General features: G+C 39.7%; 1 protein-coding gene across 2 annotated transcripts in view; it reads right to left on the reverse strand.

The window, feature by feature from the left end:
- Positions 1–24,590, reverse strand: part of LOC114154497 (tetratricopeptide repeat protein 28) — a 236,403-nt gene that overhangs the window by 164,152 nt on the left and 47,661 nt on the right. The gene's annotated exons all lie outside the window — the stretch shown is intronic.

Here is a 24,590-nt window from a genome sequence, read left to right on the forward strand (position 1 = left end):
CCATGTCAAGCTAAATTGCAGGAGATATTTATCACATTTACCAATAAATGAATTGACTTGACTTTTTTTTGTCATCAATGAACCACTTGCAAATTTTTTGGCCTAATATTTGGCTATTTTTGATATTAGTCTTGATACAGAGATTATAGAAAAATGCCAACGTTCATAAATTTAAAGGTTGAAAACAGGTTGCATTTCACTACTTTAATGTTCATCTGTTTTACATATCCTACCCACTTGTGTCCAAATTTTAACCCGATTCAAACTGCAACCTTCAGAGAAAATTAATCTGGTTTGGATGTTCAACCCAGAAACCACCAAGGCTGATGGTGATCTTAAACTGAAAAATACTCAAACCCTACTGTCACAGCATGCAGCAAAGTCAGTTGAACTTTCTTTGCAAAATGATGTTGAGTGTTATGAAAGACACTTCTATTTAAAATGTATTATCATTGAAAATTAAGATAAACTTGTGCAATTCTGACCAAGAAGGAAACCTAAAGGTACAGCCGAGTCACTGTGGATTAGAGAAAATTCATAACAATCCAAAGTTCTGCACTATTCATATTTTAAACACTACTTGAGATTTTCAAGTGATGCTTAAAATAAGAATCTCAAGTTAAGATGTTATATATTTATATTTATTATAAATAAAATTAAAAACCCTCAAAATGTGGCATTCAGGATAACGATTAGTGTATGTAAGCTACTCTCTTCTTACCACTATAGTCAACTGAAAAATCCCTAGTAATGGTTGAACATTCATTCTGCTTTATCCATAATTTTATATTAGAAATATCAACAATATTTCTAAAGAGGAACCCTTTTAGTAGTCTGCTGTTTTTTCTACAGTCCACATTTTTACAAGTACTTCATTGGATAAGTCAATTATAGTATCTTCCTTCTATAAAGGTAAACCTGATGGAGTATTGTTGCTGTTGCTAGTAGCTTTGAGTTTCTGTTTCATGTGGAGGTTCATGAGTTGGACGATCAGAGTCAAAAAAAAAAAAAAACAAGCAGACAAATGTAGAAGTGAAATCTGCTCAATATGCTGCAATGTCCATTTCCAGTTTAAGTAACTTGAAATATATACACAGTGCTGCACTCCCATGCTGCACTGCAACACTGCCATCGTCTCTATCAATGGAAGCTACTGCCCTTGGTTACTTTTTGTGAAAACTGATTGAATTCATGCACAAAAAGCACAACTCACACAAGAGGGAGAACCTTGGATGCTGAAGACATGTATAAAAAAACAAAACAAAAAAAAAAACATGCAGAGTTTTTTTTTTCTGTTTCTTTCTGCTGAGAGCTGCTGTCACACTCAGTTTACAGTGCAATATTTTACCGTACACTGCCATCAGATGCAAAACGTTGCCAGGGATTTTTGTTAGACACTGTTTGGCTGGAGAGAGAAAAGCTCTGACACGCTTAAAAAAAAACGGGTTTTTTTTGTTTTTTTTTGCGGGCTGAACAGAATTGAAAACAGAGCACAAGGTTGATCTGGAAAGAGCCTGTTGGCCAAGATCGATACCATAGTTACAGAGTGAAAATAGTTTTCATTAGTTTTTACGTCAAGTGGTTGTAACCTCAGTTACTGGAAATAAATAACTGCGTTGCATACAGCGCCCTGAAAAGGTATTCATAACCCGTCACTTTGACACATTGCAACCACAAACTTAAAACGTATTTTCTTTGAATATTTTCAAGGGTAATGAAAATAAAGTGATGCATAACTGTAAAGTGAAATACAGAGTGAGAACGGGTTTTCAATTTTTATTTTTACAAGTAATAATATACACTCGACCCTCAAGACCACTTTTTAAAGGCATGCATAATGTATTAAATCAAACTTTACGCTAGTATCCCTAAATCAGATTAAGTGCACCTCAAGCCTTAAGAACCTGTAACTGACATAAATTGGTAGAAGGCACCTTCACAATGGTTCTGTGACGGCCTCATTAGAGAACATAGTGAGCAAAGCATCAAGGAGCGCACAGGTCTGGGAGAAAGTTGTGAAGAGCTTTAACCTGGCAAAAAAATAAAATTGTAGACTATTTCATAAAGCACTGTTCAACGCATCATTTGGACAAGGACAGAGTATGGCACAGCTGTACGCCGTCCAATACATGGTCGTCCAGCTTTGCTTACAGGCTTGGCAAGGAGAAGATAAATAAAAGAAGAAACCTGAAGGTGCATGGGAATTCTAGAAAAGCTGCAAAGATCCACAGTGAGGATCTGCTCAGAGAACAACTATTCAGCTCTAACTCCTGAAATCTGGTATCTATGAAAAAGCGGGAAAAGGAAAACTATTGTTTAAAGAAAAGTCATAGGCAGCATTCCATCAAGAGTCAGGTGTGCTGGAGCAGAGCCACATTATAAACATACAAGAGAAAGGGCCAAGTTCATGGAGTACAGATGTAGAAACATGCGGTAGAATTGTTGCAAAACGCTACATCCGGTTTAAAACTAGCATTGGCTGCACCCTAAGCACAACATCCAATGTAAAGCTTGATCATATCTGCATCATGATGCGAACAGACGTTCACAGACCCTCCCCTAGATGATCTGATGGCGCTTGAGATATTCTGCGAAGAAGAATGGAAACATTTTTCAATCTCTACATGTGCAAAACTGGTCAATGTGTACACCAAATTACCTGCAGTCTCAATTGCACTGCTAGATGTTTTTTCAAAGCTTTGGAAGGCCTAAATATATACCCCTGCTACATTTTGCAGATTTCTTTCTCTAAAAAAACAAAAAGGAAGAAAATATGTATGGGTTATGTTGTGTTAGTCTATCACTCAAAAAAACAATCATGAAAAAAATATTTGCAGTGATAATATGACAAAAGGTGGGAAAGTGCAGGATATTTTCAAGACACAGAACATTTCTATTCATAACAGCTTATACTCTATATGAAAGTGAATTAGGGAAATGGTCGATAAAGAAGCTTCAACAATGGGCTTGTGATTTAAATTGGTTTAGGTAATGGACTCTACGGAGCTGTGGGCTGGTCAATAAGCTTGACTCTCTCAGGGGTCAGCGTGGTCCCACAGTGCGTCTTGGGGTCAGGCGGATGACAAAAAATGAGTGGAAGGAGGGGGCAGGATGCCATATGGCCGTATGGACAAACTCCTGCTGTGCACAGAGTGTCCACTTGGTGATCCACATGGATGAACAGGAACAAATGTTTGACAACACCTATGCACACACAGCTGACACAGTGCTTAAAGCGCACAGAGGGAGGGGGCAGGGTTAATGTTACAGTAGCATCACAGCTTTTTATTTTTTTAAAATGCAATTTTATCTAAAAGTAAAAAAAAAAAAAAAAAGGCTCTCACGACATGCTAAGCATCTCACTACAATTTTCTTTTAACCACACACTGCTAACATCTAAAATAGGTATACATAAGAAGTTGCTTCGTAGAAGGCATTTAGAGGACCAATCACGGGCCACTTCAGCGCGCCGTTAAGCAACAGCCTCTCTTCGTAGTGAAGCCTGTCATCTGGCATCTCCATACAGCAGCGGGCTCCCTGTGCGTGCCTCTGCTTTCCCAATCACAGCCGCACAGGAAATCAGACTCCAGCCTTCAGAGGGAAACAAAAAACTGCCTCTTTCATTTTCCACAAGTTGGAGCCGTGCGAGCGTTTGTGCTTCCTTTTCTTGTTCGTGCCAATCACGCCCTCAAAAATGTCTCTTCTGAAGGTTCTGATCGGAGCCCGATGAGTGAGCTGCTCTTTGAAGCCGGCTTTGCTGTACGTTGAGCAGCTGCAATATTACAAAAGCTAGAGCCATGTAAGGCCCATCACCACCTAATGCTTCTTCCACCTGCAAAGCATGTCCTTGTTTGGGAGCTTGCATGGATTCAATACAACACAGCTGACCAAAAGGATAAACGTCAAGGAAAACTGTGTCCAACGACAGAGGATGTTCATGGGGGGAAGAAAAAAAAATACTCAATGCTTTTAAAAACCTGACTGAAGAGTAGCTCACTCTAGTTGCTCTTGTGAATGTTGGAGGCATAATTAATTACTACACAGGCCCTCGCTTTTGAAGTCATGACACTGGGGTGTCTTTGTGTGCGATCTGTCCTCTGTTAGAATAAACAATGGTCTTTTAATTACAAGCACTGGAGTTTCAAGGCAATAAATTTCACAGCAGAAACATCTACACCTGTGTCCTCACTTAAAACTGGATAGATACATGCACACAGTAAAATGCCTGCATATGCTCCAAAACAGAGTTAAAGACTTGACATTCTATGAAGATTTGAATGTAGTTTTGTTTAGTAAAGATTAGGGAGTCAGGAGAAATACTTTCTGAAAGCAGCAGCATGGAGACCTAGCAAACCAGCACCCAACCGAGGGTAAACTGCCTGTAGCTGATCACTGTGGGCACTGACTATTGCGACAAAAATCTCTTTCAAAAAACAGAGTTCTGGCACCAGCACACCTACATCACTCAACAACTGTGTTGCTGCAGTACTTTTGAGATTGGGTAAAATATTTATGTGTCTGCTCTGCAGTTTCACATTGGGTCACCATCCAAATGCCAGAGCTTTTCGGCTTTAGAGAAAATGCTTTTACAAATTAGTTATCTGCTATGAAAACAAATGGAATACCTGATTGCTATTTATTCAGAGAGTGGGCCTCCACCTATTTGGGGTTTGGTTTTTGTGGATTTTTCTGTGGAGTGTAGTAAAAATTTTACTATTTGTGAATTTGTTATTTTACAGCATGTCTAAAATATTCAAACAGGATTGGTATTTGACATGCTATTGACTGATGTTTACAAAGCAGCCAATCCAGGAGCACCATTCATTTTCCTTGGCGCTGATTAACTTTACCTCAAAAAGCGGAGCTAAGGAAGACCATTGATGTTAGCTCCTGCTTTATTGCAAAGATTGTTTCCACTGTTTGTATTAATGCATATTATGGCATATCTGGTATTTGAACTATTAAATTAGGTACTAAGGCGTTTTTATAGGATGTCTGGGATACACTGTATTTTACATTTTTATGGGGTTGCATTAGTTGCAGCGTAAAACACCTGCCAAGGCTGTGTGCATGCAGCTGTGCAATGGGGGTGGAGATGCCAGGACAACCATAACATGACTGTAAAACTTCATATTTGTTCTTTAACAGGTGTGGCAAAAACAGAACAAAAAAAAAAACATCACATAAGGCCACACGTAATAAATTATTATGCTTTAAATACTAATAAACTTTATTGTCAGGCGAAACATTTATAACACAGGAATGTAATTTAGAATATTTGATAGATTACATCGATAAAAAGACATGGCAGCTGGATGAATCTGTTTTGAAGCGCTTAACAACACCGTAACAACAAAAGTGTTAAACAGCAATGACACCCACCACTCTGTTTCTCTACATCACTGAAAACAAATAACCCTCATCAGCATTCATTCATTCACCTCTTTTAACAAAGCTGTTTTGGTGGATGATGTTGTGTCAGAATTTAGTCTGCTGTGGAATATGCGAGATGGACGACTATTTGTGTGTGTGAGTGCATGTATGGTTGTGTCTTAGCGGGAGCTTGGTGTTGATTAAGTGTCTGGAGCCTGAGGGGGGATAATGAGAGCCTCTAATTAATGAGCCTGTGCATATCTCAGAGTCACAGAGTCCTATCTGCAGAGAACAAACGCACACACAAACCTCAGCGCACCGTTGGGATCGTTCCCTGCCCTCCACATTATTTTCTCCTGGGAAACCCAGCTGGGAGTGTGTCACTCTGGCTGCTGTCCCTGATGAGTGCCCTCTAATAGGGATGGATGGGGGTTATGGGGCCACACTATGAGAAGGTCACATGCGCTGGCCACCCAACGTGCCCCGAGCAAAGGTTGATGTTAGAGGCTCGGAAAACTATTCAAAATGGTATTTGTTTTCTGGGTTTTGTCCGTGGGGAGCAGAATAATTCATCTTAAGAGTCGACTAATGTCAGGGCAGATTGAAGGCAAAACACCCACTCAGACTGAACTGAGCTGTTCAGAGAAGAGTCCTGCCCGTTAAACAAACATATTCAAACTGTGGGATGAATTTGGACTGAATGACAGAAACGGCTTGTGTAAAGAATATAGGCTTTTAACACCTTCACGGTGCTCTCTGTTCGGCCCCCCATTGATCAGCGGACTGCATGCTCAGCAATATGAGCAGCAACCTCTCATTTCATGTCACATCACATTCAAGATCACAGGCAGGGAAAAAATCACATTACAGTAGGGACACAGATTGAGTAAAGCTAAACATTTGCTCACCAGAGCACAAAACCTGGCAGTGGTCCTTGTGCTCAAGCCCAAAATATTTGTTTGTAAACGCAATTTGCAGCTTCCCCGAGTGGGAATTTGCTGTTCTCTGAATCTCACTAAAAGAGAAATGTCCCCACAAAATGTGTCCAAATAAATACAGAAAGAGGAAAATGAAAAGGTCCCTCAACAAAAAATAATAATAATAAAAACAACATAATTTCTTCCAGTGAAATGAAAAACAGTGTGTTTACGTTAGTGTGACAAAGCCCTGTGGTAACTGCAGTAATTATGAGTTTTGCCTGTTGGGAACCAAGTAGGAAGTTGTGTGACGTTACAGAGCAAAAGGGCTGAATGGGTCATTGGAACGTGCACCGCTGTGGCTGTCTTAAAGCAGTCCTTATTACTGTAACCATGACAACAAAGTTGTCTTCATCCTCCCTCCTGACTGCCAACTGTGCAGCTTCCATATAGAGAGTATCAGATAAAACACGAGGAAATGTAAACAGCACCGGGATGTTTATGCAGTTCTAATCATATGAGAGATTCTGTATTTGAAAGGGTGAAGTCACAGGACTCGGCACACACCTACACCCATAAACATGCTACCATGTGTTCTACCAACATCTACAGCTGACACAGAAATGTCTGAGCAAGAAGCTTCATAACAAGTGAAAAGAGCAGGAGAAGAAGAGAGGAAAGGTCAGAAGGAAAGTTGTTGGGTCATGTTAAAATCCAAAAAGATCACAGAAACAGGAACAATTTGAGCCTGAAAGGCCTGAAGGAGGTTAAAGGCACTGAGGCGCCCCATTAAATGACCCTAAATCACTCTACTCTAGTGTTTCCTAAAATTCTGGCTTCTGAGCTACAAAATAACAGAGGTGGAGGCTGGTCTAACAACAAGCATTAAACAAAGGTAAAATGACGGTGCGATTGGCTCAACCTTAAGCTTTGTTTAAAATCTGACATTTACAGCCTAAACATGTCGTAGTCACTTTTTATCTAATTTTACTTTGAAGGATAATATTACATTGACCTCACACACAAACCACAGTGGGATTGCAAACCCAATTTTGAAAACCAATGCTCTGCAAAAACCTGTTTACACATCAGCTGTTTCAGGTTTGGCACTTGGTGAGCAGCAGACAGATGTTACTTTCAGTTCTGTTAGCGTCATCGTCTTTGTTAGGAAATATGGTATTTGTTCTTGTCCAGAACAAGTAATGTAATTACTGTAATAGTGAGAGTAACATGTATAAATGCACTTGATAGTGCTTGTTGATTCTGACAGCTCAGACTGGGATCAATTTGAGTTTAATTTCAATTCTACATATATATATATATATATATATATATATATATATATATATATATATATTAATATATATATATATATATATATATATATATTCTTTTTGCAAATGGAGAGGTAATACTGATGGCTTTCATATTTGTCTTTCCTGTAGTCAACACAAATCTAAGGCTAGCTGTATTCAGATTCAGATTTGATAGAAAGTTGCATTTCTACTTACAAGTTACTAATCCAAAGACTCAAGATGAAAAAAAGTCATAAAGTCACATTTCTCATGGCTGATGAGCTCAAAATCCAATATGGATCCTACTAAGCAAATAAAGTAGTTACAGAAAAAAAATGTTTGGTTTACAACTTGTGAGAATTAATTTTTCTTAGTGTGTGTGTTAATACAGAGTTTTAGTGTACATTGTGCATCTGTGTTGCTATTAGTAGTTGTCCAGGTAATCAAAGGATCCATCGGTACAAAGTCCCACAATTTTCAGAAAGTTTGACTTTAGCATTTGTGCCATCACTTTTTAAATGTCCTAGCTTTCTCTAAAGTTATACAGTGAAGTCTAAAATTACTGAAATTAATATTGACATTTCGTAGTGGCCCACCGAACGTCCAGACTGGACTCTGATAGAGAATTATGGAGAGAGTTGAAGATTAAGGTGAAAGATAATTGTCAAAGATAAATAATCAAAATATCGGTGGAAACATGCAGAAAGCTGCTCAGCAAGGATAAGAAAGGTTTAATTAATGTAATGTGGGCAAAAAAAGATTTTAATTGGTTATTGAGCAGGGCATGAATAATTTCCAACAAACCATTTTCTAATGAAAATTAGTCTTTTAAAAAATTCAAAAAGATACTCCTTTTGCATTGTTTGTTTCATTTCCTAACTTCCTATCAGAAACAAACTTCTTGTTTGATCAATAATAAATTGTAATTTACTTCTGCTATATGTATCTTCATGGGCCTGTTTACCACACAAACTGATAGTTACATCAGCCATGGACACTACATACTATGTGTGGCTGCTGATACCGACTCTCAGTACCAGCAGCCACACTGGAAATTGAATTTCCTCTAATTTCCCCAGTCTGGAATCTTCAGAATAAAGAGAAGTGACAGTAAAACGCCTTGTGTTATAAGCAGAAAAAATAAAAAAAGGTAATAGTACTATCATTATACAGAACTATGTAATGCTTGGGTTAAAGATTATGCAGAAGAGTTTGTTCTTTTCATGTGCGAAGAAACATTATGAACAGTTGTGAATAGGTCACTGGCTCTGGAGAGTTTCTATTTCCACAGTATCCTGGAGTATCTAAACAGTCTACTACATCTCCCATTTTGACATTATGTATGAAAGGAAAGGGTCCGAATATAAGAAACATCTTTGAAAGTCCTTTTCCTCGCAGTTTAATCAGTAACTCTTCACACCATCATGAGTGATTAAGACATATGATTAAAATCCCCTTATTCTCTTAAGTCCTCTCCCCCTAATTTTCGCCTCTTTCCTTTTCTTCCTCCAATCTCACTAATGAAGAAAGGCCTGTTTATCCCCTGGAGGCGCTTTACAGTAGATTTGTGTTACGACATTAGGCAAAGCGAGGGACCTTTGCTTCAGAGTTGTGTTTAATAATTCAGCGGTTTTGGACACGGATGAAACAGGCTCCAGCATGCTGTTTCAATCAGAGAGGCAGTTACATAGGCGCTGGGGTTTGACGTCTGCGGCAGGATCAATAATGATAGCGTTGCCACATACTCCGACGCATGAGGCACAGATCCTGTGTGGTCCTTCCAAGCTCTATACGCTAAACACAAAGATGGAAACAGGACAATGAATTCACATGTGTTTGTGTCTATCTGATTTCACAAATGCACACAAAAGCACACGCACACACACTGCGGTCTGACCCACCCATCTCCAGTCCCTCATTTAGAAAAACCCCCAAAACCAAACGTACTCCTCTCTTTTTTCAATTACCTTTCTTCCCACCGTCATCACCACACCAAGTCTATCTAACATTCTCCCACAGTCTCTGTTTGCTTTCCCTCTCATATCAAACGTCTCCATGTGTTACACCCCCTCACATATGCACACGCACACTCGAGTCGCACGCCACAATCTGGTAATCATAATAAGCACATTAAAGCATTAAAACTACAATTTATGACAGATTATCTCCCAAACAGACAACAATTAACAGCAAATAAATGCAAATATTTATCTTCCTTTAAAGGTCTTCTGTAAGCTTCTCTTTTCCGTTCAGTGCAGTAATTAAAGGAAAAAATACTGATTACGAAAAGAAAAAATAAGCAAAGCTTAACTAAAACCAGACTACAGCAGAGGCTGCCTGAATTTGCTTCAATTTTTTTTTTCTCATCAGTTACCACACTATAATACTTTAATACTCGAGGCTTATTATGTCAGTGACAGCTTTTCCTACCCATACTAATCTAATCCTTAGAGAGCACATCAACTAAGAATTTACAACTCTTGAAGTGGCATGAAAGAAGTGATGCACAAAAGGATTTGCTAATAACTCAGTCCCTGTGAGGGCTAACAAACAGAATGGTAAAGGAAGCAACGGGAGAACAGTTGGACTTTTCACAAAGCAAATCAGGCACCTGTACGTTTCTGGTGGATGTTGTGAGGGGGATTAGGTCAGTCCACCCCTTAAATCACTCTGACTTCAGATCAAAGGGGTTAAAACAGGATTAGGATTAATGTGCCTTTGGTAGAACAGGTGATAATCCCTTAAATTAGCAATGTCGCACAGGCAGACCTTTCTTTCATCTCAGCGCCTGACGTATGGGGCTGAAATACGGGGAGCTGCGCTACAGGAGAGCAGCGCTGTTGTTGCCACGCCAGGATTAATTGGTCTCCCTCAACATGACAACTCAGATAACGGCCATCGCTGTAACTTGTCAGCAAGATGAGCTCATTTGAACGCAGGAGGTGATTGGACAGCGGTCGAGTCAAGCAGCTCAGCCGCTGCTCTGTGGAACAAGGGTTACCTTACAAGATGATACAGTGAACCGCAAAAGTATCAACAACCCTTTGACTTGTTTTTTCATATTAAAACCTTTCAGTTTTGTATAGAATATTTTGTGAAAGACCCAAACAAGTGAGTGCTTAGTTGTTACGTCTTTGCCCATTATTGGCTAAATATCCTAAACTCAGCTAGTTTAGATGGAAAATGTCTTTGAACACCAAAATCTTATGTTTTGTCACAGATTCTGAGCTGAGTTTAGGTCTGGACTTTGACTGGGCCATTCTGACATGTACTTTAATCTGAACTATTTCATTGCAGCTAAAATGTCTCATGTCTACAGCATCCCCTCATAGGTTTCCCATCTTATCAACTCTGACCAGCTTCCTGCTGAGGGTTAGCATCCCCACAGCATGATCCTACCACCACCATGTATTACCCTGGGAATGGTGCAACAGGGATCATCGTGTTCATTTTCTACCAAAGAGCATATTAAATGTTGGTCAAGAGTTATGTTTTGGACTCATAAGTATTGATTTTTCCACGTTTGTCGTTTCCCCTACACGGATTGTGCACTTTTCATTTTCATATAGATTAGTAATCTAACGCTGATTTAAACTCCTCCAGAACTTTTAACCCAACCGGTCTGGTGTTTTCATAATGCGGTTTGTTCCTGTAATGGCCTCTGACAAAACTCTAAAGCATTCGCCAACGTATTTATGTACACAGAATTACTTTTATTATCTGTATCTTATCCACTAACGATGTGAAATCTGAAGTCAATTTGTCTCAATGTGTTTTTTAGAGGTAAGCAAGAAAAGCAGCGTTAATTCATGCCCAGGCACTATTTTCACTTTTTTTTTTTTAAAGTTCAAATTGCCAGTTCTCCATTATGTGCCAATTTGTGACGGTCTGTCACATAAAAGGTCAACAGAATACACTAGTGTTTGTAGATGTAACATGACAAGTTGCTTAAGGGGTGAGAAGCTTTTACACGATACGGCAGATGAATGGATCGCTGGGTGAACATCCACAAGCTACGGGGAGTTCTTTAAGAAATAAATGGCGCTCCTGCTACTGATGTGCATCAAGCTGAAACTCAGCAGCTGATGTAGCAGAAGCAGGAAGATGTAGGGGGGGTTGACTCCACTCCAAAATAGGAGCCACTCCAGTCATTTCCTATCAAACTCTTCACACATGCTGCCTCTCAACCCCACCAGCTTTCTCCCCTGCTGTCAAACCTCCTTGTCATCGGTTTGACTTTTCTACTCGAATCATCTTCACCCGTTTCCAGGGAAGCCTCCTGTCAGCCAAGATCTGCTAACAAAAAAACATCAGACGCAATCATCACCCGCGACTCTAAATTTATGCCAGAACTTTAACATTAAATCCAGGACCCTTCCTTCACCTGACTGCCAGAGGATAATTAGCAGTTTTTGACCATGTTGAGGAGCAGCAGCGTTGGGAAAACTGTTCCCCGCAGAGCTCCTGTCTGCTACCAGTTTGGCCGGTGGGCTTTGCCCCGGTCCCGGACTAGGCTCAGCCATCTGGCCGGCCCTGAGAACAGCCGGCCCCTCTCCCCTACCGGCCTGCTTCAGACAGGAAGATGACCCAAAGAAGGTCAGGCCACACCAGAACGGTCCGGAAGAGAGACAGCAGTGAACGCACAGAGGAGGGAGGAGAGGGGAAGCAAAACTAATGGACAAGAAAGAAAGCAACAAATGGACTGTAAGATATAGGAAGGACACCTTTAAGCTGCCACCATAATCATGACCCAATGACGGATGAGTCTGTTTGTTGTTCTCCTCACTCCGTGTATGTGTGTCTGTGCAACAGACAGAGATAGCAGGGTGGTACAGGGTACTGTATGAAAGCGTGTGTGCACGCCTGAATACAATCCCACATTTCTCAAACACATCATGACAGCTCGCAGCCGGAACGAAAGCTTCATTTATTCACAATTCAGCAGTAAATCGCAGCTCCACAGCAGGGCTCCCAGTACAGATAACCATTTGGAAGGTCATTAGGAACGAAGCTGAAAAGCCACACAGCGGATGGAGGGTTCTTCTGAGGCTTAAATATGAACGGTGAAGTAATTACATTTACATTACTATAACGCTGTAGAGAATCTGATTGAGCTAAAGTCTCGAAATAAGATGGAATAAATAATTGCTAATCCAGCCACCTGCTGAGTTTTTCTATCTTAGCGTGGTAGCAACCTCTTCATCCACCGTCTCCGAAGTTCTTCTGCAGCGTAGCAGAGCACAGTGCGGGCGGAAATACTTACATTTGGAGCAAGTCTGAAAGGCTTTTATACAGTATTCCCCCGAAAATGTATTTCTTTATAAGAGAAATGGCTCAAAGACAATTTTGCCTGACCAGAGCAACTTTTGCGGCATGTTTGCTTTGCCTTATGACCTCAAAAGCCATTGTTTCACCAAAGGATTTCTTTCTTGCCATTTTTCAATAAAACCAGACATGACGCATACAAGAGCAACAGCTATCCTACAAAAAGACAGAGTTGTGGCTCTCTGTAGCTTCTATAGAGTCACAATAGGCCTGTTTGTTGCACCTAAACTATTACTCCTTTTGTCTGGTCAGTCGGTTCAGATGGACAGCCTTGCCATGGGTGGATCACAGATGTGTTATACTCCTATAATGTTCAGAAGATGACTCGAACATTGATCCATGAGATGTTAAAAGTTGATAAAAGAAGGGATACCTGCTTCTGCTCTGTCTCTTCTGATCCTCAATCTTCATGATATTCTTTGTCCACTAATATTCTCTAACAAACCTCTAAGGCCTTCAAACAGCTGGGACACACATCGGTTAAATTACACACTGGTTTACTCATTGTATTTCTAAAGGCAACCAATTACAATGCATTTTATATGAGGGTGACAGAGTAAGGAGGTTGAGAGGGCAAACGCAAGCCACAGTTTGTGTTGCTCTCTCACATCAAACCCAGGGGTTTGACTACTTTTGTAAGGTTCTGTGTTATAAACTCAAACAGACTCTGCAACCGGACTGTTGTGATTTTATCAGAAGGTTGTTTTTATTTTCTCCCCCCACATTCTGTCCTTCCCTGACACATTGGCCTTGGCAGGTCAAACAGCTGAGAAAGAAGACTCTCACCTCATATTGTCTGAGTAAATGTAAATTTAAGCGAGATATCACAGTGCGGCGCCGAGCAGCAAACATCAGCAAATTTTGAGAGCGGGTTAGTGTCTCTCTGACCCTCATTCTCTCCACACGCCCAGTCTCTCCATCTCTGTCTCACCCTCTCCTCTCCCCTCCTCAGGCTGGCCAGGTCTTCTCTGTCCTTCATCCTCATTCTATTTCATGCCTCGTCCTTCTCTTGCGCGGCCCTCATCCATCACCATGCTGCGCCTCCACCCTCCAGCCCCTCCAACACACCCTTCCTCTGGTATGAATTACTTCTTGGCCAGAAACAGATAGAAGGCCTCGGTGCTGACACACTCCTCTGTGACTCAACAGTTTGTCCGACTTGGCTTAGCATTCATCACGTCGCAACAGCTCTATCACCAGCTGACTAAAGCACAAGATAAAGAACCCTTCTTTTTGATCACTTCATGCAGCTTTCCTGCGACATATAACTCCAAAGAATGTAATATAAAGATGCGCATAGTGACTAAAAAGTGACTTTAAGTGTCATAGATCAATTGCCGCTCAGAATGCTGCTGAAAACACTCAAGGCTGTCTAATGGTTAGTAAGTTTCCCCCCGAAAAAAACTGAATTCGTTGGTGGATGTGTCAGCCTGTCACATCTAAAGACAAAAATGTTCAGAGGGAATGGTCACACTCATTACCCTGCCACCCTGATCTCCTCTCCAGGGGTCTGCGGCTGTTGGACGTCTCTGCTTTTTGTTGTGCAGAAATGATGTAACAGCTAAAGAAAAAGATGATTAGAGCATTTACTGTCAGGCTGCTCTCAAAAGTGAAGCAGTCAAGCTGCTGCTGATGAAAGTCAGAAGGGAGAGAATCCGAGATCCTTACTGATGTCTCAGTCTAAAACTGAGCCCATCAGTTTAGGCCTGTTGCGATCAGATTATGTCCAAAGGATGGACGCTGGAACCAGTATCAATCTCTTTCCTTCATTGCTTTAGTTTGGTTGTGACTTTGAGATGCACTGAGAAATTACCTGGTCATCATACTAAATACTGAATGCACCACACCTAAGCACTTACAGGTTGAACTAACTAAGAAGACTCATAGATGCAGAGGTGGTTTGCCATTTTTGTATCAGTAAGTTGTGTAGAAATTAAGATTTGTATCAACCACGTCCATCTTTGCACTGAAAGAACGTGGCTTTATCTTCACTAGTTTTGGGTCAGATGCACCGCAGCGTTCCACTCAAAGAAAAAAAAAAGCTTTTTCATCATGTCACAGGGGCATATTTGTTTTCTAAGAATAGTAAAAGAGGACATTTCTACTCAAGAGTGAACAAAAAATCTTAAAGTTTCAGTCAACAACACAGGTCATCGAAATGTTCCAACATTTTAAAAAGTGGAAACACAGATCATTATACAACAATAAAGCCACTCATGAATAAATAACAGCACTGCAGCACCATATTTGTAATTTGTCTTATATGAATGTAGAAAATTCAATGTACAATTTGTCCTTAAATGCACCACACAAGTGAATCTGGTGGGACTAAAGTATTCCTCTCGGTAACGGTGTGTGGTCACATGTCTGCTGCTATTAAGACTTTTATGATCGAATGCTTCAGGCATCTGGATTTAGACTTGAGCCGGTTTTTCTGCAGTACTGATCATGTTTACTTTCAACTTGACTACGTTTAAGGCGAGCTAAATAGGCGTTGAGACAAAGCTTTTGCTTGATGCATCTTTTTGCTCCATTATCGCTGCAACACAACCAAAACTTTAATGCTTAATGTTTTCAGATGGTAGACTTCAAGCGTAGTCCTGAGTCCTCATCCTGTCGTTTGCGTTGGTGTTGTTACTCGAGGTTCAGCACAAACGCTTTGCGTGTGTTTAAGTTTAAAACGCTGCATTTGTGTGGTACGTGTGCTTGACGAATTGAAAAGAAAATTTGTGGTACGAATATATTTCATTTCACATCTGTACTACTTAAATGCATTGCATACGGTGTTTCTGCAAATTTCAACAAATGTCTGAATAAAAAACTGCCACATTCTTTCCGATCAAACTTAAAATGTTGTTATATCTGACCCAGGAACTTGTCATTCATCACTGAAAGACAAAGCAGATCCACAATAGTGTGATGGACGTTACCCTCCAGCCTATAGCGATAACTTATGGTGCATCACAGCAACATTCATATGAAACAAAAGCATATAATGCAAACATAACACTCTGAATGGGCATCTGTCTATAGGGCACAGTGTGAATTTGTACTGCACCAGCAGCTAAACCAGATTCCTCTGTTTGCTTGTTTGTTTGTTTGCTAGGAGCGCTCCATGCTGCGAATTCTGTTCTGCCATCAAAGCTGCACCATTGAGCATCGGCTGTTGTTGTTTATTAGGTTTTTCTTAACCAACATTCCAGCTTCTCACTTTAAAAAACTGTTAAACTTTCAATCATCGCATCTAATTTAGGTCACATGTGGAGTCCACAGGTGCCAGAAAACATCAAGGCAGGAAAACGATGATTTGGATCAACCGGAGGCCATGTGAACAACTAGCATTTACCACACAGAAGGCCTCCCCTTTAGAACCGTGTGATGTGGTTTGAGAAAAAGGCCCAGATATGATGCAATGCCGCAGAAAGCTGTTTGAGAATTGCCGTTTCCAAACTGTGACCCAACTGCAGCTTCCCACATCTCAGAGCTGCTGAAAGGGGCTGGGCATCCCACACACACAAAAAAAAGAAAAAAACTCCCCCTGTGGAGTACAGCAGATGTGCGAATCCTCTGCGTGGATCAATCATCCATTGTGTTTCATCACACCGACTACACACGGTGTGCGGTCTATTTGGAGATGAGCAAATTGACGTAATACACAAGAGCAAACAATCCCATCCTTCATAAACTAAATGAAAGATGTTCAAAACAAGACAATGATCAAAACACAATACAAAGTAAAAAAAACCAAAACAATATCATCTAAATTTGTGGGTTTTCAGAATGGCCGATTAGCTGAATACTGAATAAGCCTGTAAGAAAATGTGCATATTTCGGTCTGACAATACACAGGAAACTTCAGTTTATGATGAAGTTGTTAGCTTCTGTTGCGAGTTACACTGCCAAGATAAAAGTGCCACCCTAACAATAGAGTGTAAATCACTGTCTGGGCTTCATAATACACAGTGAAACACTGCCGGTTAGCTTTCTGCACTAAGCATGGATTATGTGCTCATTATCACGGACACAAAACTTATTAACGCTCTGCGATAAAATCAAATGCACCGATTGGCGCCACAGCTTTAATTGAGAGGTGGGAATGTTCATTTTCACCTTCCACTCAGAAAGAGGGCTCCACAACAGAATAATCAGAAGTGGCGCTTGAGGCATGATTACTACAGTAAATGGCATCTTAACAAAAAGAGGATTTAGGAATAAAGAGGGGGATTTTCTCATCAATGTTATTCTTTTTAGGACTCAGGCGTTTCTGTTTAGTTGGCTTTATCAGAAATGTTGAAAACTAAACGGCAAAATGCAGCAAAAATAGCCACAAGGTAACAAAGCCAGGACTTCTCAGCACTGACTGTGTGGCAGATACTGATTTGAAAAAGAAAAGGTGCCTTTCTCTTCACAAATCTGGCAGGGGAGTTACAGCTGCCAATACGAACTTTACTGGCTTCGTCAGTTCACACCAACGAGCTGTTAGTGAAGCGTAAGGGTCTGTTTCTGAGCATGAAACCTGGATCACGCAGTGGAAAAAGTCTAGACTGCACAGACACAGAAAGGTGAGAGCAAAGGGACTGCTGAGCTACTTAGAGGAAAAAAAGCCTAAATCTTATGAAGGTGCATTAAAATACAAGTGCAACTCAATAAAGTAGAACATCAATAATAATGTATTGAAGTGATTTGGATTAAAAAACTGAAAGCCATATCTTAAAAGGACTGATTGCAATTCCATGTTTATTTGAATGATTATGGCTTATAGCAGATGAAAACATCAAAATTTGTTTCTCAGACAATTTGAACATTAAAAATAAAATCAAGAATTGCCTGACGTAAAGAATCGGACATTTCTGTGTGTGGTGACTCTTGAAGCTGCAGCAGCAGTCCACACCTTTTAAATCTCCCCTAAAGTCTTGAATGGGCTTCGTTTTACAGGGCTGCAGTTCTTCACCTCCGCTGTGCTTCCCTCCCTGCGGAGAGCGCCAAAGCCTCTCATAGCATTTCTGTATCAATCTCATTAACTCCAAGCTATATCGTAGTTGACAGAAATAAAATTCCCTGTATCACTCTGTGTAATGAATATCAAAATGTTATGAGGTAGACTTAATAAGACAACTTTAATCATAATAACATAACTTAATACATTATTCTAATTTGTTTTTATGCACCTTTATTACCAAAAGCCCCAACTACAAGACATTTATTGTTGTTCTTATGATGTGATTGTGGCTGAAAGAAGCAAACAGTGGAGTAGATGTGTACTACAGTCATCTCAGAAAGAGCAGCAGAGGTAGAGGTGCTTCTTGCTATGCAGATCCACAAAGTACTCTAAAGAGGATAAATGGCTCTGTAGCGCTATCAGTCCATCCAGCTGGTGTACAGGGCAGCTTTTATGGTCTCGAACAAGCTCTCCAGCTTCTCCACCAGCCCAAATCTCCCTGACCTAAATCTGCTTTTTCTGAGCAGAGCGGAGAGCTCAGCAGTGGACACACACGGCTCAATTAATTTCTGCTCAGCATGAAAACATGCAGAAATTATCTTGATGTTGCAGTTTTGTTTCGTGGCCAAGCAGCAAGCTTGCAGTTGCTGCAGTTCTAAAAAGCGGCCAGAGGAGGATCGGTCCAAATGAGAGTTCTTCTATGAAGGGTTTGAGAAATAATAAATGGTTTTATGTTACATAACAGAAAGACTAAGCTTGTAACATATACTCGCAGTCAAAAATGATTGTGGATAATTAGAACAGGAGTTAATTTAAAAAGGCAGGTCAAAGTTGAGCTCACATTTACCTCATGTTGTTGCTTTACAGAAATGTGACTTGTCACATTTTAACTAAATTGGCAAATTTTACTCTTTGAATCTACAAACTCATCTAAAAACGTCTGAAAACACATGTTGTTTATTAAACTCGCATGGCTTACTTTACTCAGCTATAAAGGCTTCATCTTGCAGTTTGCCTTTGGATTGTTTTCTATTTTAGATTTTAATTTTATCTTAAGTTGGTTGTGTCTCTGAAGGAAATTGCTAATGACTGAAAATCAATTTTCCTCAAGCCTGAGAAACTACAGTGACCTTTAAATAAGCCCAAAGTGCATCCCTGGCAATAGGTCACTACAGGTCCATGCCCAGCCCGAAATCTTTTGCAACAATCATTGAAAGAAATGGTTATTTCAGCAACAAGCAAGATTTTAGCCACATCTCAGCAGTGACACCACATTTAGAAAAGTTTCAAGTAATATTTGATCAAATATGATTAGTTATGATAAACTTATTACAAAGCCTCTAAATAATTAGGTAATCATTTTATTCACATCCCACCTCTAACTACAACATCTCTTACTTTTGTAATTGCGTCGCACAACACTAACACTTGTTGCTGCATTATGTTCATATATTGTCAAAATGATTTATGAACCAGAACGCCAGATCAGATTAATGTAAAAAGAAAAACTGAAGTCATTTTTTCAAAGATCATGTCAGAAACCCAAGTACAGTAATGGACTCAGATCTACATTTATCAGTGACTAAATACTACACATCTAAGATACTTTCTTTCACAACATACCACATAAACACTTTTAAAATTCTTTTACATTCCGTGGATTATCTGTATTGTCATGGTGCTTTTTTACCAGCCTGTAAAAAAGCAAAAAAATAAATCAAGCAGCTAGACCCTGTGTGTAAAACCATGTATTAAAAAGTCTGAGTACTCGGCCCAAAACAATTCACTTTCTTTCAGACCAGTTGCCAGAATTACTTATCAGGCATGAACATCTAAAGCCCTCGGGTCGCAGGAGACCAACTTGGTAGAAACTGACCTAAAGGAGGAAATAGTGTTTAAGCTCCTTTGCTGTGTAACAAACTCCACAAAAACCTGCGACGTGTAGAAACAAAAGCATGTTGTTAATTTAGTTCTTTATTTATTTGGTATTAATTTTCAATTTTTTATTTTTTTTTTTACAAAAAAATATCTTTGGGCTTGTAATTGATGGCATACCAGTGAACTTGCTTTACATATTGCTATTGGAGTTTTTATCTTAGTTTATTGTATTTTTTTTATCTGTTTATCTGATGTCTTAGAAAATGCCAAAGAGTGAAGTTTTATGAATTTACAGTAACTAAAAAAAAAAAAAACAGAAGGTCTTTATGGATTCTTAAAGAAACTCAAATTCGCAATATCAACGTCAATATTATCAAAATATTTTTACATTTATAAAAGAAAATTTCTAAGATATCTTTTGAAGAAACCCATAACAATCCAAATGATTCTGCTGATAAGGTCTCTGGCTGTAAAATTGGAATAAAAAAAAAACCTTAAATATGAATCATTGAGTACGGCAACATTTAATTTGTACTGTGATGACCATAGATCCAAATTATAACCTGTCAACGTCTCAAAATGCTACAAATGGTCCAGTGAGGAGGAGTGAGCAGAGAGCGTGTCAAGACATATTAGAAACCTCCATCTTAGCAGCGCTGGCGTCTGTCAAACACATGCCTGGCTTGGAGCCCGGAGGAGAAGGAAACACAACAGATGCCATCCAAAGCACATCATCCCTCCTCAATGAGCCTGCTGAGGATACATCAGAAAAGGAGCACACCTCGAGAGCAGAAATTCAAGTCTTCACCTGGCATCACACGGAGCTGCACAGACAGGTTTAACATTTTTCTGTGTTTTGGGTCTGATCAAAAACACATGTGGTAGGCATTAATATTTCTGTCACCTGCCTCCTCGCAGACGGAGCCAAAAGAAGGTTTCTAAGAGCGTTATTAGGAGACACTCGAAGGAAACTTCAAAGCAGTTCTTCATCACAGCTGGCTGGCGGGTCGAGACGCTGTAAATTATACCTTATGTTGTGATTCTTGGGAAGATGCACAAAGTTGAAAAGGTGAAGTGATTCCCTTTGGTTACAGACTTTATCGTGATTGAGACATTTGTTCAGATAATCAACTAGAGAGACAAGCTGGGAAGACAAGATGCTCGAGTTTATTTCCCTGACTGTTCTTGTGCACATCATCAAATTAATCTTTATGTTTGGTTCAACATTGATAAGTGAATGTTTAAAATTATTTTTGCAATACAAGTGATATGATGGAAAGACAGCTTTAGCACCTTCAGCAGAAAATTTTAATTTTTCATATCCTGTTTCTGATATCACGATAAGTTGTGACAAAATCTTGCGCCACACGTCGTATGCTCGTCTTATCAAGCATGAGACGATCTAGTAAATATCAGCATGTAACGTTAGCTGCTATCATGAAGGGGTATGCTTTAAACTTTACACCATCTCTGTATGAGAATCTTATTTTGAAATAATAAAAGGAAGTAGTTATGGAGTTGTTGAGTTGTGTAGATGGACACAACTAATGAATTGCTCAGAGTTCCCAGTTGAAAACGCACCATGAACAGCCGCTGAAGTCAGAGTTGCACATTGGAAAGACCACTGACCACTGACAGACAAGTTAAAGATTCAATACGGCCGCTTAGCATAAAAACTCAGGTAAAGGCACAAGTACAAACGGTTTATTAGCACATTTGACAGTTTCTATCTTATTAAACTAGTCCAACAAACTATACAATAGCGATGTGCAAAAACACTGCTTTCATTTTTGACTGCATAAAGTGGAGAAATTCATTATCACTGTTTTGTGTTGCTAATATTAGTTAACACCATGGCTAACCCACTTTAAAACTTTAAAAAAAAAAATTGCCATTTGCTTCAAAGCTTCCTAATAATGTAAAAAAATAATGTAAAAAAAATGGCTCTTTCACAGTGTTTAATGAGTCTGGACTGGATTTGAAAATCTCTAGTTCATATTCACCCAAAATCTGACAAGTTCTTTAGGACATTGTTTGAAATGAATAAAAGCTTTATTCTAAACACACAGAACAAAACATATTCTGTGCTTTTTTTTTTGGCATTTAGACCACCCTTAAAATTAAACAAACATAAAAACCATAATATATGGACTTTTCAAACATGGGCTGAATTATCCCAAACTGTTGACATATTCTTTACAATATAGACTGGATTTATTGAAACCAAATGGTGTCATGAGCTCCCTTTATTTAAAGCTCAAGACCCACTTTTGTATGAATAAAAGGAGAGGAAGAAAAAAATATTCACTAAATGGAGCAATTCTGTGCAAATCAGGGCAACTGCTGATGTGAGATTACCATCTCAATAGATGGTTCAATATTCACAATTGTACAGGTCACCACTGCCACATCTTAAAACAAAGCCACTGTTGGTAGGTCACATCTGCACAGAAGGGACAGATGAAGCACAAAAGGTCATTTTTAAAGCCCTTCGGGCTGACATAAGGTGGTTAATACACACTGAGGAATACAAAGTACCGTTGGAGAAACTCTATTGATGTGTTTGACAGTAGCATCTGGACTAATATTGATCAACTATCGATCGCAGCATCCTTCCCAAAGCTTTCTATCACACGCATTCAAAGCAAGGTTTATAAATGTACGCAGTGAAAAAAAAAGAGAGCGCAGAAGTAAACACAGAGCACAATGGCAACATATAAGTGCCTATCTCAACAAACACACAGACCTTCCCTGCAAATGCAAGGGATTATCAAGCTTCAGCTGTCAGTCTGTGCAAACTTAGAAAAGCAACCAACATGGAATACTTTATTACTTTGCCATGCAAAAGTATTCATACAACTTTTGTCATGTTGTAGATTCAAACTTAAATATATATTATTGATTTTAAGTAGAACTCTAGATGTGATAGAAAACTGTCGCTGCACATCATCCTAAAACCCCATGACCATAATTAATGGTGGAGGCCAGATTTTCCAAGTTCTCTTGTCAAAAGAAATAAGATAATTCTCTCTGAATTTTTCATCCAATCTCTCTGTGTGCATGTAGAACGTAGTAAAGCTCGTTGACATAAACAATTTATAAACATTTCTGATTGTACCACTTTAAAACAGTGGTACAAAAAAAATTCATGCTATCAAATATCTATTTTTTAATAAGAAACACAGTATCAGTGTTTGGATTAATTGAAGCAAAATATGTTCTTTTTCTCGTATGAAGTTTGTTTTTTTTTCTTCTTTGCAAATAGCACGAAAACTAGAGGCAAATTAATTTTCTAACAACAAAGGTCTTAACTTTCGAGACAAGTTATAATGATCTGCTAAAGTTCAGACCTAAATCCAAGCTAGGGAGTATTTTCCAGGAGTAGAACGTGTAAAATTGGATGTTTGTACATGTGCAAAGCTGTTGCTGTTGTACTGAACAGGGGGCTCTCAACACATTTACACACTTTTCCCTTTCAGATTTTTATTTCCAAAACCATTTATTCTTTTGTTTCCACTTCACTACTCCGTGTTGGTCTACTACATACATTTCCTATGAAATACATCGACATGTTTGTGACAAAATGTAAAAAAGGTTCAAAAGGACTTAGGAAATACTCTTTCAAGGCACTTTATAGTGGATCTGCCACACCGACTTCTGAACCAAAAAAAAAAAAATCTGTATTCTACATCATCTGAAACTTGGTCAAAGAAGCCTTTCAAGACACAAGAAGATAGAAAAAGCACTGCATTACGACTACTCTCTGAGTGGAAGCTTGAAAGCACACACAGTGCCTCCTGCTGGGTAACAGCTGAAACCCCTCCCTGAAAATCCAGCCTCAGAGAGCACAGAGAGACGTGCAGAGATCTCCTGGGACAACAACGCCTTTCACAGTCTGATTCACACCGCAACTTATCTTCTTTTTGTGAAACTGTAATGCAGCTAGAGAGGCGCTGCCCCACATATCTCTCACTCTCCCTCGCCCAGTTTTGTCTTCTTCCTCTCCTCCCAGACCCTCGCTCACACGTTGCGTGCCGTCGCCGTTTTGGGGGGACGCGCTCGCTGCTCACTTCAACTTCACCACAAGACTCACCAAATGATGCGTGAAATAAAACAGTGACACACGTCCCAATGAAAGCTAATAAGACATCACATTACAGAGATGAGAAACTATATCATTACCATGGCAACTGTGAGGCGCACAGCCAGAGGGCTGGCTGGGTGACAATAAAAGAGAGGGCGGAGGAGAAGAGGATGGAGAAAGGCGCCCAGGAAAGAGGAAATTTGTAAAGAAGAAAGTATGAATGAATGAATTTAATAGAATCGGCTGAGGCGGTATTGACAGCACGCCTCTCCCGCTCCTGAAAAGACTGCATTAGCAGTCCAACATCATGACATGCTAATGCTACAGTTCACCATGTTTTCTTGGCACTGTCATTGCTAAAGACCAATTAGCGCACAGTAAAATCCACCATAAAGTTCCTGATGAGTGGCAGGATTAATTGGTGTGCTAAGCTGACCCTCCCCCCCCTCAAAGGAGCTCTCTCTGGACCCAAAGTAAGGACCATATGGTTGAACAAATGTCAAAGTGAGAGGATCCTTTACAACTTAGCTGCGTTTTTTAGTGACCGAGTCGTGTTTGTGAAGCACTGAAACATTAAAAGCCCCATCTGTGCTCCTACTTTTGCTTCATTCATTATCTCATTCAAATGTGTCAAGTGCAGCCTTTAAAAGAGCGCGCTGAGCAGGAGCCTTGTGTGCTGAAACGGCAGTAATGCCGCATAATTTTGTGCAAGAAATGCCGACCGAGCGTCTGCGAAATCCCAGCCTTTCAGTGGCAGCTGCAAGCGGCTTGACGGAGAG

Source organism: Xiphophorus couchianus, chromosome 12 (assembly GCF_001444195.1).
Source record: "Xiphophorus couchianus chromosome 12, X_couchianus-1.0, whole genome shotgun sequence".
Taxonomy (NCBI): Eukaryota; Metazoa; Chordata; class Actinopteri; order Cyprinodontiformes; family Poeciliidae; genus Xiphophorus; species Xiphophorus couchianus.